Genomic DNA, 17,883 nt, shown 5'->3' with positions numbered 1-17,883 from the left:
AAGCCTGCAGAACAACCCTTTCCTCTCTATTAGTGTGTCTCAGCCTCTGTGCACCAGCACATGTGTGTCTACCTATACATGCATGTGAGTTTCCATCTGTCTCCTGTCACCACCAATCCTCTCTGCATCATTAGGACCTGTTAAGATCAAGGGTCATTTCTCTGGAGGTCAGAGTTCTTTCTTCCTAAGGTGAAAAGTCGCCAGGGTCAGGTATGGTGCGAGGTGATATTGAGCAAGCACACAGCTGCAGTTTTAGCACCTTTGGGGATTCAGCACCCCACTTGGGCAGCATCCAATATATTCAATATAAAGACTCTCAGAACAGTAACATGGAAAACTATCCAGATGGGGCAAGTGCTTAATTCAGAAAATGGTAAAAACTTGATAGAAAAACCAAAGAGCGACTGACATTATGTTGCACAGATGAAATAAGAGCTTTGATTCAGTACCAAATGAATGCATATGTTGGAGTCATAGCATACCAATGTCACACAATGTCTGGCTTCAGCATCAAAACTCAACATGTACAGATGAAGGTGAATTACCAGCAGGGGGTGATGCATAAAGAAGGTGGTTGGATGGAAATGATCCCAGACTCTCATCTATCACATCAGATCAGTCATCACAGTTAGAGTTGGCTTTCCGCAAGTTCCATGAAATATTCAGTGATATGCCATTATCTTCATAACAGAGGAAATTAACACTTGCAGGATATTTAATGAAAAAGAAATATGTTGCTAATGTGAAAAATTGGCATTTTAATAAAATCATATTAAAACGGTTTGACTTGCTTTTACCTAAACAACCGGAAACTAGTTTCATTACATGAAGAGGACATCCATTGGTTTTGTGGGAAAAGTCCAAGTAGCAACTTGGTGTAGTGCTCTGGCTTGTAGCAGGAACAGCGCTGTAGTGGGGGCCAGGGAGCAGCCGTCCCCCACCAAACTGACCCTGGATGCTCTGACCTGGTGCAGAGGAGGGGGTCTGGGACACATGAGCCAATTGTAATAAGGATTATATACATCCCACCAGTCATTGTCAAGGTTGTCAGTAAATGGTAAATGGATTTCACTTATATAGCACTTTTCAACAGCTTGAGCAGCCCCAGAGCGCTTTACACCGTTAATGACATTCACCCTTTCACACACACACATTCACGCACCAGTGGAGGCTGCTGAAATGCAAGGTGCTCAATCCATCCACTGATGGTGTTTGAGGCTCAGTGTCTTGCTCAAGAACACTTCGACATGTGGACAGGTGGAGAACTGAACCTGCAGCCTTCCCATTGAGAGACGCCCTCTCTCCAATCGTAACTTCAGTCATGGATGCTCGAAGTAAAATGTCATGTTGTCCAAATAACTTGCTCATTGATACATTCACAGTTAATTTACAACATGGAAGTGTACAAATGAATTGCATGTCTACCTGCTGCAGGAGGTATCCGGCCCTTCTCTGTCCCAGCCTTGACTTGTTGGTCTCGCTGCTCGTAGTTCTTCCACCAAAACATGACAGTGACAAGGTGTCCTGTAATGGAGAAACGGAGATAATACACACTCTGGCAGGATGCTGGGTTGGTCATGCCAAACTCTCTTGGTCATACGGTCAAAGACTCCAACAAACAGCATAGCGCACGACAACCAAACAGATCTAACCCTTGGAAGCTGACATGAAAGGAATACATCCAGCACATACTACATGGAGCGCTTTCATGATTTCCCCATCATGGTGAGCTGCTCGTGTTATCTGAATGATATAAAAAATGCCATCATATCTACAATAAAAGGGCTTTGATGAGTTTTGTAACAAATAACTGTAGTGTAGCGGTATTTGTAGTCACTTTGTGTTGTGGCACATGTCTCATTGTTCAGGCCAACCACAAGCTGATAGACTTTCAAGGGTCTTCCGGGGTACATCTATGGACTGACTTCTATCAGGTCTATCTACTGTACAGGATCATCGCATGTTCATCAACACATTCAACTAACCTCCTCAAAGTAGTGCTACTTTGCAGTAACAATCTAGTCTTACATTTGTTTTACCTTTAAGCCTCGTCCCGTTCCCATCTCGGTACGCTGATCACACAAGTGCTAAGAACAATGAGCGTTTATGTAAAGAAAGCAGAACTGCCTAAGAAAATGACTCATTTTAAAATGGCTGGAGCTGGTCTGTGTCAAAAAAGAAAAGAAAAAGAAAGACTTGAAAGGGGAGGAAGTCAAAGTTCACTCTGGAATTAAGCATAGGGGCTGTTTGGCTTATATACACAGACATCTGTTAACGTCTGCACAGAAACACACCCGTGCCCTCATGCTAGCACGCTCGCACACACACATGCACACACACACACACACACACACACACACACACACACACACACACTGCCCAAACAAATATTTCACACAAGTACCGAGTCAACCTATTCACCCAGCCCCAGCAGTTAAAAGCAAAGTTTTCCCCTCCAGCTAAACTCAAGCCTGACCATAACTGAGCCTGTGCTTTCAAGTGATTTTATTGAATACCACTTCACCGCTTAGTTTTTTTTTTACTATTTTTACTTTGTTTTCGGCATTCGCTTTTATTGTGTGCGTTTTAATGTTTGATAACTGACAACTGGTGAAATAAATGCTATTGTGAGCCAATACATTCTTTTCTGTGTATTTCACTTAGGTTTTTTTTTTTTCTTGTGTGTGTGTGTGTGTGTGTGTGTGTGTGTGTGTGTGTGTGTGTGTGTGTGTGTGCGCGCACAAATAATCATAATTATCAATACATAAGCATAAAAATAGAGAGATGCCACACAATCTTGAAATTTCTGTGACGGTGGCAGCAGAGACGCTGGGTCATGGGCTCTTTGATCACATTGGAAAGAATGTAAAAAGCAGATGAAAAAAGAAGTGCAAGTCTGCTTGTCTGCTGTTCATTCACATGAATATGTTTTGCATGCCGCGAATGGATGGACAGCAGATGAATGACAAACTGTACATGCCATATATAAACGCTACCGCCATGCACACATGGAGTCACACGCAAACACAGAATGACAAGACAGGCGTAACCGGCACTATTATGGGACTTGGAGTTGATGCAGAGCAATCACGGGCTGCTTTTCGTCTTCTTTATGGTGTTGGCAGGGACCTTGGTTGGCACAGAAAATCAGTGTATCATTTGTGATCCTTTCATTGAATGAACAAAAGCCAGGTGCAACTCAGTATCAATAAAGAGTAATGTTGTTGGCTGTAATCATCAAAAACCTTGTATTTCATGCCGTATTTCCAACATTTGCCATGTGTTTTTCTCCGCTCCTCGAGGTATCCAGGGAATACATTTTAAACTATAGTCTTTTTTTTTTTTTAAAGCTCAGTATTTGCTGTTTCAGCTTAAGGTGTGCTAATTGTGACTTCAAAACATTTCCGATCATATATTTGCACTTTTAATAGTTTTTGAGACATGTTTGCCGCAGACTGAACCTCTTGTGGTCAAAAAAGCCACTAAATGTCTGCATTTAGTCGCACCCCACCACAGAAACCCCCCCAAGACCCCGAGGTCTGTGAGGGGGGCTGTGTGTGGATGTGCCATGTATGAATGCATGTCCATCTCCCCCGGTTGAGCAGGATGTGGGAGGTTAAAGGAGAAGATCAAAGGTCAAAGCCTGACTAAATAATTACCAGATACTCTTTCCAACGAAACACACACCCTATATACAACTATATGGGTTGTTATTTTTGAAATGTCTGGACAGTGTCTTCCTTTGTGACCTCCTTTTACAAAAACACACTCAAACATGCCCTCTCTCTTTGCCCGTCTCAGTGGCACTCAGACACTCCCCCACCTTCTCTCTCTCTCTCTCTTTCTCTCACACACACACACACATGCACACACACACACACACGCACACACATAATGTCCCAGCACAAGAGCTTGTCCCACTGACAAGCTATCAGTCAGGAAACAGAGGAAAGAAAAGAGACGAGGGCTCGCGAGAGAGGCAGGGTGGCTAGATTTAGCCTGTCAGTCTCTGAAGGTCAAAGGTCGCCATGAAAGCCCACTCACACACACATGCACACGCACGCACACATGCACACACATTCATCAAAACAAGGTCAAAAGTGGAGGGCAGACAGCTGGCTAGGTTTACAGAGAGAAAGAGAGGGAGCAGACAGCTGGGGATTTTTACTAGTGTCTGCCCTTTAAATAGAGTCTGGAAGAAAGTTTAAAGAGGGCACAAGTGAATGTTTATAGCAGGGCAAAGAGGTGCAAGAAGTTATTTCAATTGTCCTGAGTGGACTTAATATCAATAACATGCTTCCAGGAATTCACGGGCACTTTGTTGAGGAATAATTCAATCAGCAAAAAGAAGCAGTTAAACACACCATAATGTAATGTAATCAGTGAAAATAAGGAGCTTTTTTTTTTTTTTTTTTTGCACTGCTATTTTACCACAGGCATTGCACAGCTTAGCCCTCTTTTCCTGGCATCATTTGTAAACTAATGAAACGGAGGAAGGAAGCAGGCAAAACGGAGAAACCCTCTGTGCCAAATTGTCTGTGTTTTGCTTTATGTTGCTGTGGCACACCTTCTAATCTTTTAGATCAGCTTAGGCAAAGACACACCAGCTCACGCCCTGTGTCCCCGCCCCCGCCCCCCCCAAAAAAGAAAGAAATCCCCTGTTCATACCAGGCTAATTGTTGGCAGACAGATAAGAAAAATAACCCAGGGAGCATATGTGTGTACACACTCACAGGCAGACTGTTATCTGCACACTTAATCGCTAATCACAATCACAAACACCATATATGTCATGGTCTCAGACAGGTAAGGTCATGGACACAGACGTGCACTTCCCCTCCATCCTCATCAACAATATGGCCTACTGGTCAGGGATTTGCACTTGGAAGCTACAGCCAAGACAAATTAGACCTTTATTGTCTCTGACTACTGAAGAATGTGGCTGTGGGGGCAAAGAGAGAGGAGGTGAGATCAACCTGAAAAAGAGGTTAAGAGATTTTGTTGGTCTTTCTGATAGCAGTGAATAACCTTCAGCTTTGGCGTAATAACTCGCCACCCAACATATTAAAAGTTTTGAGCTTATTTGATATATTGATCACATTGTTTTCTGTTTTTTGTAGGCGGTGATCATAAAGTATACCTGTTTGTGTTGTGTTATAAAAAAAAAAAATTTCATCTGCCAACACACAGATCTTTAATTAAAACCCTATTTGATTCTGATAACTTGCATAAAATGTAAATTTGTTTTGATTCAGTCACATACATGAAATCTAAAGTTCCAGTCATCCTTGTATGCCACTTTGCATTTGCTTTGTTTTCCTTGTCTGGTTTCTTTTCATGCAGTGCCACTCTCACCTGCAGGGACCCCACATGGGGCCCTGAAACCCCGAGAATGGAAAAGGCCTGCCTAACATGACCGTTCACCATCAAATGAGAAGCCGGAGCAGACAGAACAACATGAGGAGTCAAGGTAGAGCAGCCAAGTGGGGTAAAAAAGAAGGACTGAAGGGAAGGAGAATGGAGTTGAGCATGTGGTCACCGCAGCGGGAACCCCAGTGGTCATTTCACCCATGGACTCACACGTTCGTACACACACAAGCTGATAGACTTACTGATAAAATGGAAGATGCATGGTCAGCCAAACATGGAGACAAACAGCAAGATAGGCCTGCACTCAGATGAACAGATACACTTGTATGCGCACACGCACACGCACACGCACACACACGCACGCACGCACACGCACGCACGCACGCACGCACGCGCACGCACGCACGCACGGAGGCGTACACAAGCTGGTCAACTTATCCAGACATGCTACTGTAAGTGTGCCTAGCCTGTGGGGATGATCACGGGTATGCTGGGAAGCACTGTAAAAACTCACACACATTTTATGATGACTACATAATAGAAACTAATTTTCACTCACATCTTTTACATTACCTTAACTCTCAACCATTTGTCTCAGTGTGTTGAGGAAAGAAAATGTTTAAAATTCATCAAACCACAAAGTTTGGTATCATTGGAGCGCACTGAAGAATTTGTTACACTTAATTTTTCTTTTCTTTTTTTAATAGGATATTTGAAGCACACCGATGATGAAATTCATCTCCGACTTAAATTATCATTCAGCCTTTAGGTTTGTTTGGGACTTTTTTCAATGCTCCACCTGCCTTTTTCACAGGTTTTCTCAGAATTCTATCTCCATGAATGACAGGCAATGCCTCTTCTTGTCTCATATGTTTGATTTGGTACAAGCTAGAGTATATGTCCATTATATGCTGTATACTTTTCCAGACACATACTTGAGCAGTCGGGGGTTACCTGCCTTGGTCAAGGACCCACATTGGTGGGATTCAAACCAACAAACTTCTGTTTACAAGCATGATTGACAGACTGTCACTGCCCCAACTGCATCCCCATGAATGACTTAATTTAACTTGAAATTATGATTGTATTTGAACATTGACCCACTTTATACTTACAGATTTTTGGTATATTTATTAGAAACCTCCCAAATAACATTCTAGTGCAAATAATCCCATTTCAAAACATTTGCTTTCAGGGACACAATTATCAGCTTATCAATTTTCTAAGTTAATATGCTGGAGAAAAAGGACTATGATCTGGACCCCAACGAACCCAGAAACGTGAATGATTTTACTGGATAAATAATTTAGGGAAATAAACCCCATGAAACAAGTCATTTGGTGCAGGAAACAGCAATAATCCAAATACTAATTCAGAGTCTGTCGTTTGGAGCCAAGGCATGCTCCAGCACCCCAAGTGCTTGTTCACACCCAAATTGTATTATTTCAGGTCAGTGAATTTCTGATGTGATTAGTCACCAACTCAACAAGGGCACAAAACTGTCGTGAAACATGTCTGCACATGTACGAAATGTCTCAACTGGACTTCAGGAATCTGCAGTAGAAAAGAAAGAGACACTGAGGGAAGATAACGCTGTGATTATTGAGTTTTTAATGATTTCTATGTTGAGTTTGAGGCTGATTTAAAGGGCTTCCCCCCAATATTGGTTACAGATGTTGCATGCTAGATAAAGTTTGGCTTAATCCTAGTTGACTTATCAAGGTGAAAACGGAACTGTTATTTACATACACTTACACACAAATGGCTTGGATAAACTGTTCCTGGTAGTGATGAGCAACCTCCACAATCTTCTTTCCCCTGTGTGCGTTGGCTCCCTGAGAATACAGATTGCTGATTTCTGGTGCATTCATCTGTCATGAATTTGTGTTTCTGTGATGCAAACGGGTGCGTGGTTGAAGGCAATCAATGTTTCTGATTTCAGTTGACTCGCGGTGTGAGTGATGTGCGTACGCACGATGGCATCAATGCTACAACAATAGTATATGTATGAATTCCTCAGCTTTTCAGAGTATTTCATTGTTTTGCTCTCCGCAATCCATTCATTCGGTCCTCTTAAAGCCTTTGTTGACTCTGTAAGTCTGAGTGCTGCTGCTGCTGTAGTAGTAGCTGTCTCAAATTTGCACTTCGCGTTGGCCTTCACTTTGCATGTGAGTGTTTTCATCCACAGTTTGTGCAATCACGACTCCCATGTGTGCAAAGACAGGAATCATCAAATACTACCTGCTACCTTGTATTTGTAATTACATATCTACAGCTGTGTGCATTGAGGAAATCTTTGTTGTTACTTGTTTCCTCTCTGTCTGTTTCCCTTACTTTTAATTAAGTATACTCCACATATCACACATGGGCTTCATAGCTCCTCCGCACTGGTGCAGTACCCGTGGTAGAGAGAAACACAAGATCTGAGACGCTGCACGGTAGCTGCCAACAACACAACTGTTATCTCTGTATTTGTGTTTATCTGAGTGAGACTATAACAGTCCAGTATTACGATGTGGTGTGACAATCCAATCTGATGGCAGTAACAACTCCACCTAACGCTGGGAGGGGAAAGATTGCATACAAATGCCTTCTCTCTTGCTAAATCAGGCACAAGGAAACGACAAGTTACACAATGGCTCTGTTGTATTATTAGCCCCTCAGAGGAAGCTACAATTGTCGGATCAGACTCTCCTTTAAAGAAAAAGGGAGAAAAAAAGGTAGAGTAAGTCTGGGAAAATATCAGCTTCCTGCCCATGACTGTGGGGGTTTTGCCTCTCTACTTTTCTAACAGGCCGCCCCTCTCTCTTTCTCTTCCTCCCTCCCTCCCTCCCTCATCTACCTTGGTGTTTACGCAGATCAAATTTTGAAGTGAATGCCAAGTGAGTTTAAACAAACATGAGCACACAGTCGTATACATGTGGACACACACTGATCAGAATTAGCTGGACTTGAGGCACCAATGAATATATTTGCTAAAATCCTGGCTAGACCAGTATCAAATTCTCTCTCGGTATGCTGGTGATGATATCTGTAATGTATTCTGACATAAATAAATCATTCAACCCTGTGTGCGTGCGTGCGTGCGTGCGTGCGTGCGTGCGTGCGTGCGTGCGTGCGTGCGTGCGTGCGTGCGTGCGTGCGTGCGTGCGTGCGTGCGTGCGTGAGGGGGATAAGATCGCAAGAAGTGAGGGTGGTAGGACAATGTGAAAAAAAAATCATTATTATGATTACTATTATTATAGAAAGAAAGTCAGAGAATACCAGGACAGCTCGCTTCAACTCACCCCGTCAGTGCGTACACCAGTGTGTATTTCCCCGAGCAGCCAACACTGTCGGTCTGACCTCAACTGAACTCAACTCATCTGCAAAAGTAGTGTCTCTGCTGATGATGTGAAGCTAACAGAGGGAGAATATGAAGGGCTGGAGAGCGCAGGAGGGGAGAAGCTAATTCCCTTTGCATGTTCACAGTGGAGAAGATAAACCCGACACATACCGTTCATTATTCCTCTGCTCAAAATGAATCTAACTCCAAAGGCTAAATTGGGTCAGGATACAGGAATCAATATGCTGCAGGAATGCTGTTATTATGCAGCACCTAAAAGAAGATTCTGTGAAAACGTTTGATTGAGAAGACATTTTAGTCCAACTCGTTGGTTAACTCAGCAGTGGAACAGGCATGATGACATGAAAAATTTATGTTCAACATTCAGCTTTCTTGCTGAAAGTCAGATGAAAAGATCAATACCTCTCTCATGTCGACAAGTTTAATATGAAGCTACTGTCAAAAGCAGATAAGCACAGCGCTGTCCGTGGGTAGTTGGTAAGGTAAGTAGAAGTAACTCTAACTGACTAATTAACACAAAACATTTCATTTCATTTTTTCCCTGAAGCAGAATTTGGACTTACATTCAGCAGAATAGAAAGATTTACTTTGCCTGAACTACATTGTGACAAAAAGATTTCTGAAGGCAAATCAACTTATGGAGCAATTTTTTTTTACCAATTATACAAATGAGCTTTAGGTGATTTGTCCCATTTACTCATTCACACACATTCACTTACACGCACATCAATGACAACAGCGGACTCTTAAGGTGCTTGGTACATTGGATAGTCCAGGACTCAGTTCACTTGGTGGCGGGGGGGGATCACACCTTCATTTGGTTCGGGTGGTGTTTACATTCAGTTTTGAGACCAGACCAAACCATCTGTAAAATGTCACACAAATTACAACAGCTGCTAGTTTGAGGGTGCTGTTGTCTGAATCAAACACTGACCAGAGAGGAACTAAAGAAGAAACACGGCCTCATTGATTGGTCTGGACTGAAACCGGAAGTCCCGCAGCTTTAGCCCGTGGTGGCTAAATGTAGTTAGCCGATGGCTAATGGGTAGTCACAAACAACCGTGATGTATAGTCTCCAGACAATATATCAATAAGCGCCTTTTTCACTACTTCTTCCTCTTTACTTCTTCCTCACTACTCTATGTCGGCCTGCAAGATATTTTCCAACTTCTTCTTTCTGCGTTTGCTTCTTCTGATTCGTGGGTTTAGCTCTTTGTTTACTACCCAGAATGCACTGCCCATGTCACCTCCTCCCCTGTCCTCTCACCCCACCTGGTAGAAAGATCATTTGTAAAAGAACCACTTCCTCGCCACTCCACATCTGTTCACGAGCCATTTTTCAGGAGAACGCAAATGTGTCCAGAAAGTGTCCCTGAAGAGAACTCTAGTCCGCATCAAATAGTGAAATGTGAACGCGACCTTAAGTTCATTTTTTTCCACACTTTGACATGGAGAGAAATGGGGATCAGCAATCATTAATACTGGAAAACTAGGGCTCCCCATCGTACCTCATTAATTCCTTGCAGTTCTATTCAAATTAAAGACATTACTGTGGTGATATTTTCACTGTTATTCCTAAAATGAGCTACAGGCAGCTGTTTTTCCTCTATCGTTCCTTCATCCTGCCATCCATTGTTCAATAAAATGTATGTGTGGGAGAACATGCAAACTCCAGAAAAGCCACAAGCCTGGAATCAAACCTTGATCTTCCAACGGAAGCAGTAAAAGGTAGGAAAGCAATATCAGAGAGAGGAGGGAGAAAGCGAGAGAGCGGGGGTTGGGTGCGGGGTGAAGAGCAGCTGGTGGAGGTTTTGGGCACTGGGAATGAAAAGACGCAGGACAGAGTGTAATGCAAGTGAAAGGAGAGGGGGAGGGAGAAACAGCAGGAAAGACATGAAAAGGAGGGAGGACGGTTGGGAAGAGGGAGGCGAGTGGGTGTTCTTAAGTGAAAGACATAGCAAAGAAAATGATGGAGTTGGCACTGCAGAGCAAAGGTAAAGAAGGGGTGTGATGAATTTGGAGGAAGAGTTCAGCAAAGGCCTTGGATCCAATCAAAAGACTGTTTCTGATTCTGTTTTTCATTTCACCTAAAATAATGTTTCAATAGTCACTTGCTCATAGCTAAGAACCAACCTTGATCTTTAAATGGGTACTTGTTTTGAGCAAAACTCTTTTCTGTGGTCCCAGATGAACTTTGCGTGCGCGCTGTCGCTGTAACTTTGGGAACCGATCATTGTGGGATTAGCTACCTGTGCTTCACACCCGTGAAGAAATACTGAGACTTCTAGAGGTGTAGTTTGGAGTGAGACACTTGCATTGATGGCCTAGAGGTTAGAGAAGTGTACAGGGGATCGGGAGTTTGCAGGTTCGAACCCCACAGCTGACGCTGAACCACTGTGGCTCCCTTAGCAAGACCCTTGACCTTCCTCAGCTTCCTGGAGCAACATAATGTGGCCACACTTCTGCATCCTAGAAATACAATTGATCTTTGTGGGGAGAAAAAGGGATAAACAATGTATGATTAGTTTCTCAGATTGTTAGAGACACTTAGTGCACATGAGCCAATATGATCTTTTTTCTCGACGGGGTTCTCCAAAAAAATCCCGTCCACACGTTACTATGAGCACGGCTCAACACGAGGCTTAAGGGCATGTATGGCAGGCCTTTAGGGTCACTGTGACTCACTAAATACACCAAAAACGAAGAAGAAGACAAAGCACAATGAACTTTAGAAGTACACTCCTGCTCTTAGATTTCTATATAACTCAAAGTTATATAGGTCTATGGCCCCGCTCCTGCTCCAGCTAGCGTCAGTAGCTTCTGCAGCTCGACTGGAGCACATAGTCCATGACTGTTATGGATATTAGATGACATCGTGGACCACCGTGGGGGGTGAGGGGGTGATGACATCCTCTTTTTTCCACAGATGATCGTCTTTGCCGTCCACCCCTCACAGCCGAGCCGGCGTTTTAGAATTTCCCCACTCTGGAACCCGTGTTTTAAAAAAAAAAAGTTTCTAAAACGCTGCCTCGCCGCCAGCGTTCTCGTGTGGACGGCCCCTTAACCGCAAAGGCAATTGAACTGTCCATCGAGTGTGAATGAAGAATAGATGAATAGAATTACTTATCATCAGTATAGATGAGAACTGAACAGAATAGATGTAATATAAATAAATGATTGGTTGTTTTTTTTTCAGTTAGCAATTTTTCTATCCAATAGGTACAAAAATAAATCATTACAACTACTTAATGCTGACAGGTTTCCAGCTGAAAGTCACTTGTCCAAGGTGTTGCCTTGCCTACACCCATACTCACTGAAATGGGCTCTCTCGCTCCATGACCCTAAACTGGATAAATTGTTATGAAAAATGTATTGAGGGGAATCTAGCTCAATGTTGTACAGAAAAAAACATGTTGCAACAGCAAGGCTTAGTTCCTTATTTCACAGCTTGCACTTTGTCTTACCGTTCCCCCTTCAACAGCTCTAATTTGCTGTGTTCATGTTGGTCATATCGACTGGACACTCTCTTTCAGGGAAGTTGGGAAAGAGACTTGATTGTTGTGCCAGAGAGCTTTATGTTGTACAAGAAATACAAGTTCTACCCTTAACAAATTTAGATAATGACTTAATAGGAACATATAATAAATAGTAGAGTATAGTTTCATAGATATAGCAATGTATCATCTCACATATAGTAATATATGTGCTGTAGAGCCAAATACACAGAGCACATCTGTAACTTGTAACTCTAACGTTTGTTTTTATCTTTGCATCACTTGTAGCCTATCAGATCCTGTTTGTGTTTATAAAAGTTTCATTTTCAAAAGCCGGCTTTGACAGCTCATCTGTGATTCCAGGGCAGAGATCTCCTTCAAAGCCTCAAAATAATACAGTGGGACGCTGATAGTATTGGCAGCAACAATCATAAATATATGATACACGACCAGACACAGAACAAATTATCACTGAAATTTCATCCCAGTACACACTGATCCTCCCCAGAAATAAAAGATTGATTATGATTGATATACAAAAGTGTGAGTATTGCCAAAAAAGGACCAGAAAAAAAACAGGTTTACAACCTGAATGAGGTCTCAGAGGCAGCTCTGTTTACACGAAACGCGCAAGAATCGCTTGCTAAAACAAACCGATTCGCACAATTCAGGACTCACAAGTGCACATGGTCACATCAAATGCACAAAGTGAAACTAAGAAATCCTCACAGATGCCTATTTTCAAAGGCCAACCAAAAATGCTTTCCTGTACACACACACACACACACACACACACACACACACACACACACACACACACACACACACACACACACACACACACACACACACACACACACACACAGGCTGAACTTTCTCTCAAAAATACCAGAAATATTCAACGTGAACTTTTCTCCAAAACACAAGCTCGTAAATACACATGAAGCCTCTAACAAATGCATAACAAAACCTGCATGTGTCAAGCCCTTCACAGGCTCATACATATATGCATAAAGGTTCTCACATGCACACACGTGCAGTGCGGCTGTTTGCCTCCCACATGCAGTGTTTGTGACGCATAGGAAAAGTCATTAGACCCGCACTTCCTCTCCAAACAGAAGAGAAGGAAGAAAAGACTGTCTTACATGAAACACGCAGGAAATGTGTGGGTGACTGCCTTTATGAAAGTGTGTGTGCGCGCGCGCGCGTGTGCGTCTGATTGTGTTATCTGTGTGTGCATGTCTCACGGTCTAAAGTTCTGCCCCCAGGGCTGGTGACCAAGGTCTTGTAATTGCCCGCCTTTGATTGCTCTCATTGACTAGACTGCAGCTACAATTACACTCAATTAAATCACTCAGCTAAGAGTTGGCTTGCTCAGCAGACTATGTTACATACCGAGATCTTGTGGTTGGAGCATTTATCGAAAATTTTGACTTCACCAAATTACACTGAAATTGAGATTACCCACTGTGGTTATAATTGTGTCGCGTTGGATACCTATTGGGGATGATTGTCATTTTATTTTATTTTTTTTACATATGGCAGAAACACTGGCTATATTCCATATTGTCACATTATTTCTAATGTCACAGTGATGCCTAGTGAAGTTGATTTGAGGCACAGGCTAATGGCAGACGACGATGAGCGCTGTTGATGTTTTCCATTTGTGTGCCAGCTCGAGCTCGATGTTCTCTTCAAACAAGGCAACAAAATGTAAAACGTCTAAACTCGCACATGGCTCTTTGTAGAGTTCAGTGGTTTCATTTCTCCCTACACAAAGGTACAAATAGTTACAGCTTCTGCTTTTTAATGGAATACACGCCTCTAATCACTTGACGAGTGTGTGTGTGTGTGCGTGTGTGTGTGTGTGTGTGTGTGTGTGTGTGTGTGTGTGTGTGTGTGTGTGTGTGTGTGTGTGTGTGTGTGTGTGTGTGTGTGTGTGTGTGTGTGTGTTGCTTTCTCACATGTCTCCTATGCAGTAGGAGCTGTAATTTTGCATAACGTCCAACCCATACAGCACTTCCTTGGGTTTTCTGACAGTGTGTGGGTGCATGTTTATCTGCATCCTCAGTCAGCGTCAACAGCTTGCGGTGTGTGTTCCTTAACACAAATGTGCTTTAGGTGTGCTGTATGTTGAGTAGGTGTGCACTGTGCATATGTGTGTGTGTGTGCGTGTGTCGGCTAAATTAAATCCACTGTGATGGTTTTGTGGGGGGGAACGGAAAAAAACCAACACATAACAGTGTAACAAAGATACAGTTGAGGAGCTCATGAGAATTTTAAAAAGACAGGAAGAAAGATGGGAGGAGGTAGAGGGTGAATCCTGGGGTTTGGACATCTGTGGAAGCTTCAGGAAATTCAATCACTTTGCAGCAGGAAGGTGGGCGTTTTACCTGTGTGCACTAAAGCATGTCAGCTTGTGCCTGCGCATATACAGTGATGTGGAGGCAACGCAGACAGGTGAAGGACAGCTTTTCTGACTTCTGCAGGGACTTTTTCCCCCTTTCACACACACACACACACACACACACACACACACACACACACACACACGCACACACACACACACACATGCACACACACATACACACGCACACACACACCAGTGAATTAATTTGGACAGTCAGTCTCTCCCTGCCTGCCTCTGCCATGAACATCTGTCACCTCAGCAGGATCCAGACAGCTCATAAACATACAAACGCATGCCCATGTGCGTACGCACATTATCTCTACTTCTCTGTCTATTGCTCTGTCACACACTTCCTTTAGTCAAATTAGACGGCTAATTTTAGTTCCTTGTTTTTATTTTTATTGCCCGTTTATTGCCGGCTCAGGATTTTACTGGTCTCCATACACATCTGCACATACACAAATGAAGCCAAAACCTTGTAGGAGAGTGTCACTTTCCTTGATAGGCAGAACAGTCTCGATGTACTCGATCATTATGCAACAATAACCTATGTTCATGTGGAAAGAAGTAAAACACCTGTCCGTCAACAGTCCCAGGGGTAGAACTTTCTTCGCTTCTCACAGCTAATACTTAGTCAGGTGCGGTTTATTGGCACATGGAATAAAAAAAAAAAAGGGAAGGCCTGTTTGTGCAAGGATCTCCACTCAGTATCCCTCCCAGAGTGGGAAATCCCCCCATCAGGCATGAAAAAACCTGCAGGTGTCTCCAACCATAATCTTTAACCTCTTCAGCTTCAGGGCTGAATGCGTCTGCCTCTGGCTCTTCAAAGAGGCTGTTTTTAGATTTCTAAAAATTACAATCTTGAAAAATTGGTTTGGAGCCTGTGCTTGGGTGTCCCTTTGCATTTTTGTCTGAGCTCCCTCTTTTATTCAGACAGTGTGTGTGCCACATCCTCGTGAAGTGTTATTTTAAACCATGTTACATCCTGGAACTGACACATTGTTCAGAGGGAATACTGCGGAGCGACATAATGAGGGGAAAGTTCACCTTCGACTGTTTGAAAATGCCACCAAAACAGCGAAGAATAGTACAAAGTTTCTAAAAACGTCTCCATCTTGCCACCAACTTATCTTTGAAAGTATCTGTGAAACTTAACAGTCAGTAATATTTCTTTTTTTTTTTTGTTTTCAGTGAACATTTGGAAAGAGTCGCTTGTTAGCTGTTTTGACTGCGTGCTGCTTTCTAACGGTGGCAAATTCTTTCTGTTTTCACTGTGACACCCGTTTGATTGCTGTATAAAATAATAGGTCAAGATTTCCTGCTTCTGTAAAAACAAAAACCACACACAAGTGGTTTGACAGTAAAAAAAAAAATTGAACTCTTTGAGAACTGCTTAAATGTCACAGTGTTGACTACAAAAAGAATCAAAATACTGGAAATTTCCAGACAGCGAGTTACCGGTACATCGAATGAATACTTTCATCTACCTTTGCTTTTCAGCTTTAAATGTACTCAGGGTGCCATTCATCAAGAGACTAATTTAAAAAATAATAATAATTTTGTAATCAAAATCACAATCAAAACAAGAAATAAGTGGTTTCAAACGGATGTTTATTTAAAAACAAGCACACTTTTTTTTAAAGAAGGTAATCTATTGTAAATGAAATGAAGAAAAACATCGACAACTGCAAGGCCCAAACGGTTTCAATTTCAATCAATGTGAAATTCCACATCAAGCCAAAATCAGCGACTGAGCTTGAGAGTTAATTGTGTAACTTTAACTCTCTAACCCCCCCATCCACCCACACCCCGCCCCCACACTATAACAATAATTGAACAAAAGGTGGGCTTCCAGAGCTGGGTAGATCCCCACCCAATTCCACTCCCTGCCAATCGCACCCTGGCCGGCTTTTTCCCCCCACATCTTATGTTCGAATAGAGTAAAAACAGAAGTGTAGTGGGCTCACATTTAATTACATTGCTGTGGGTTTTTTTTTTTTTTTTTTACTGTCCATCATCCCTCTAAGGCACTGATAAATTACATGTATATTAATAACCTTTGCAAGTTTTTTATGCATTTAATATTATCATCTAATTACATCATAAATACAGGAAACACACTTGCTGTAACTTAAAAGGTTATTAGTGTATATTGCCTGTTAAAACACATTAGCACAGTTCTCTACCTTGGCAATCCAATTCCCCTGCAACTCCTCATTGTAGAGGGTCTGGAGTCAGTGAGGATTCCTCCAGTGTTAATTAAACCGTCTGTCTTGAAGAGAATTAAGGTCGTGATCTCCCAGACCTCGCCACTCCCACACTCCCTGAGAAGAAAAGAGAGAAGAAAAGAGACTTAATGAAGGAATAAAAGGATGAAATGGCTTAATGAACCGCCTAACGAGGCCTGCGGCCGTTTAATAAGGGCTTATTAAAGCTTAATTAGAGCAATAATCCAGCTTGTTTGGAGTCATTCAGTGTTGACTTGTGGCTGATTGTGTTTTTATGGCATCTGCATAAACAAGGAAGAGTTGACACTCCGTCGGAAGGAAGACGAGTCGACCCGCGTGTCTGCCTACGTGCTTTTGTGCGCAAGTGTTGCGGGGGATTGAAAAAGCGATTAGGCGCTGGCTTCATGTGTTCCTCGCAGTCACACGGAGGCCCCAGCTGTCCTGACCGGGTTACATGCTGAAGTTTCATTCTCAGTCACCGTCTGGTTTTAGTCTTCACTCGACTCCCCTGGATCCTCAAATCAACTAAACCCAAAGGATATCTCTGTAAAACATGTGCAAAAACCATGTTTACTTCAAAGATGGCAACGTAGCTTCTTCTGTCAATCAGCCGAAGCTTTGTCATGCATATCTCCACATCCCCGCGTGAAGCGTCTGAGTGCAAAGACACGTAAAGCAACATATGCTACTTTCCCACTTATTATGTAAGAACTCACGAATTCAGACTAATTACAATGACTGTGAGACGAAATGTAAAACTCATGCTCCTGGATGTGATACACATCTATGCACATGAGCCACAGTGTTTGCATAATCCTAATGATTCAACTCTCAGACTTGTTTTCTCATTGACTTAAAAACAATGCATATTGTTCTCTCTCATGAGTCACTTGAGTCAGAGACTGAGCGCTGCGCCTAAAGCGATATCTGAGGAGAGCGCAAAGCATACGAGACACTTGAGGCGTGAAGTTTTTGTTATTCATGCAGTGGTGTCATCACCCCTTTGAGGACTGAGTCAAGCTCAGCATATGCTGT

The 17,883-nt window shown here is 42.6% G+C and overlaps 1 long non-coding RNA gene across 1 annotated transcript in view; it reads right to left on the bottom strand.

Moving 5' to 3' along the window:
- The window catches only part of LOC308114642, a 111,208-nt gene that overhangs the window by 39,743 nt on the left and 53,582 nt on the right, over positions 1-17,883 (bottom strand). The window contains exons 4-5 of the long non-coding RNA XR_013935626.1: positions 16,807-16,944; positions 1,426-1,524 (exon numbers count right to left, since the gene is read on the bottom strand). This is a non-coding gene — a long non-coding RNA (uncharacterized lncRNA). The remainder of the gene's footprint in view (positions 1-1,425; positions 1,525-16,806; positions 16,945-17,883) is intronic.

This window comes from Lipophrys pholis, assembly GCF_963383615.2.
Source record: "Lipophrys pholis genome assembly, chromosome: 9".
Taxonomy (NCBI): Eukaryota; Metazoa; Chordata; class Actinopteri; order Blenniiformes; family Blenniidae; genus Lipophrys; species Lipophrys pholis.
This window is presented reverse-complemented; position numbering and strand designations above follow the sequence as displayed.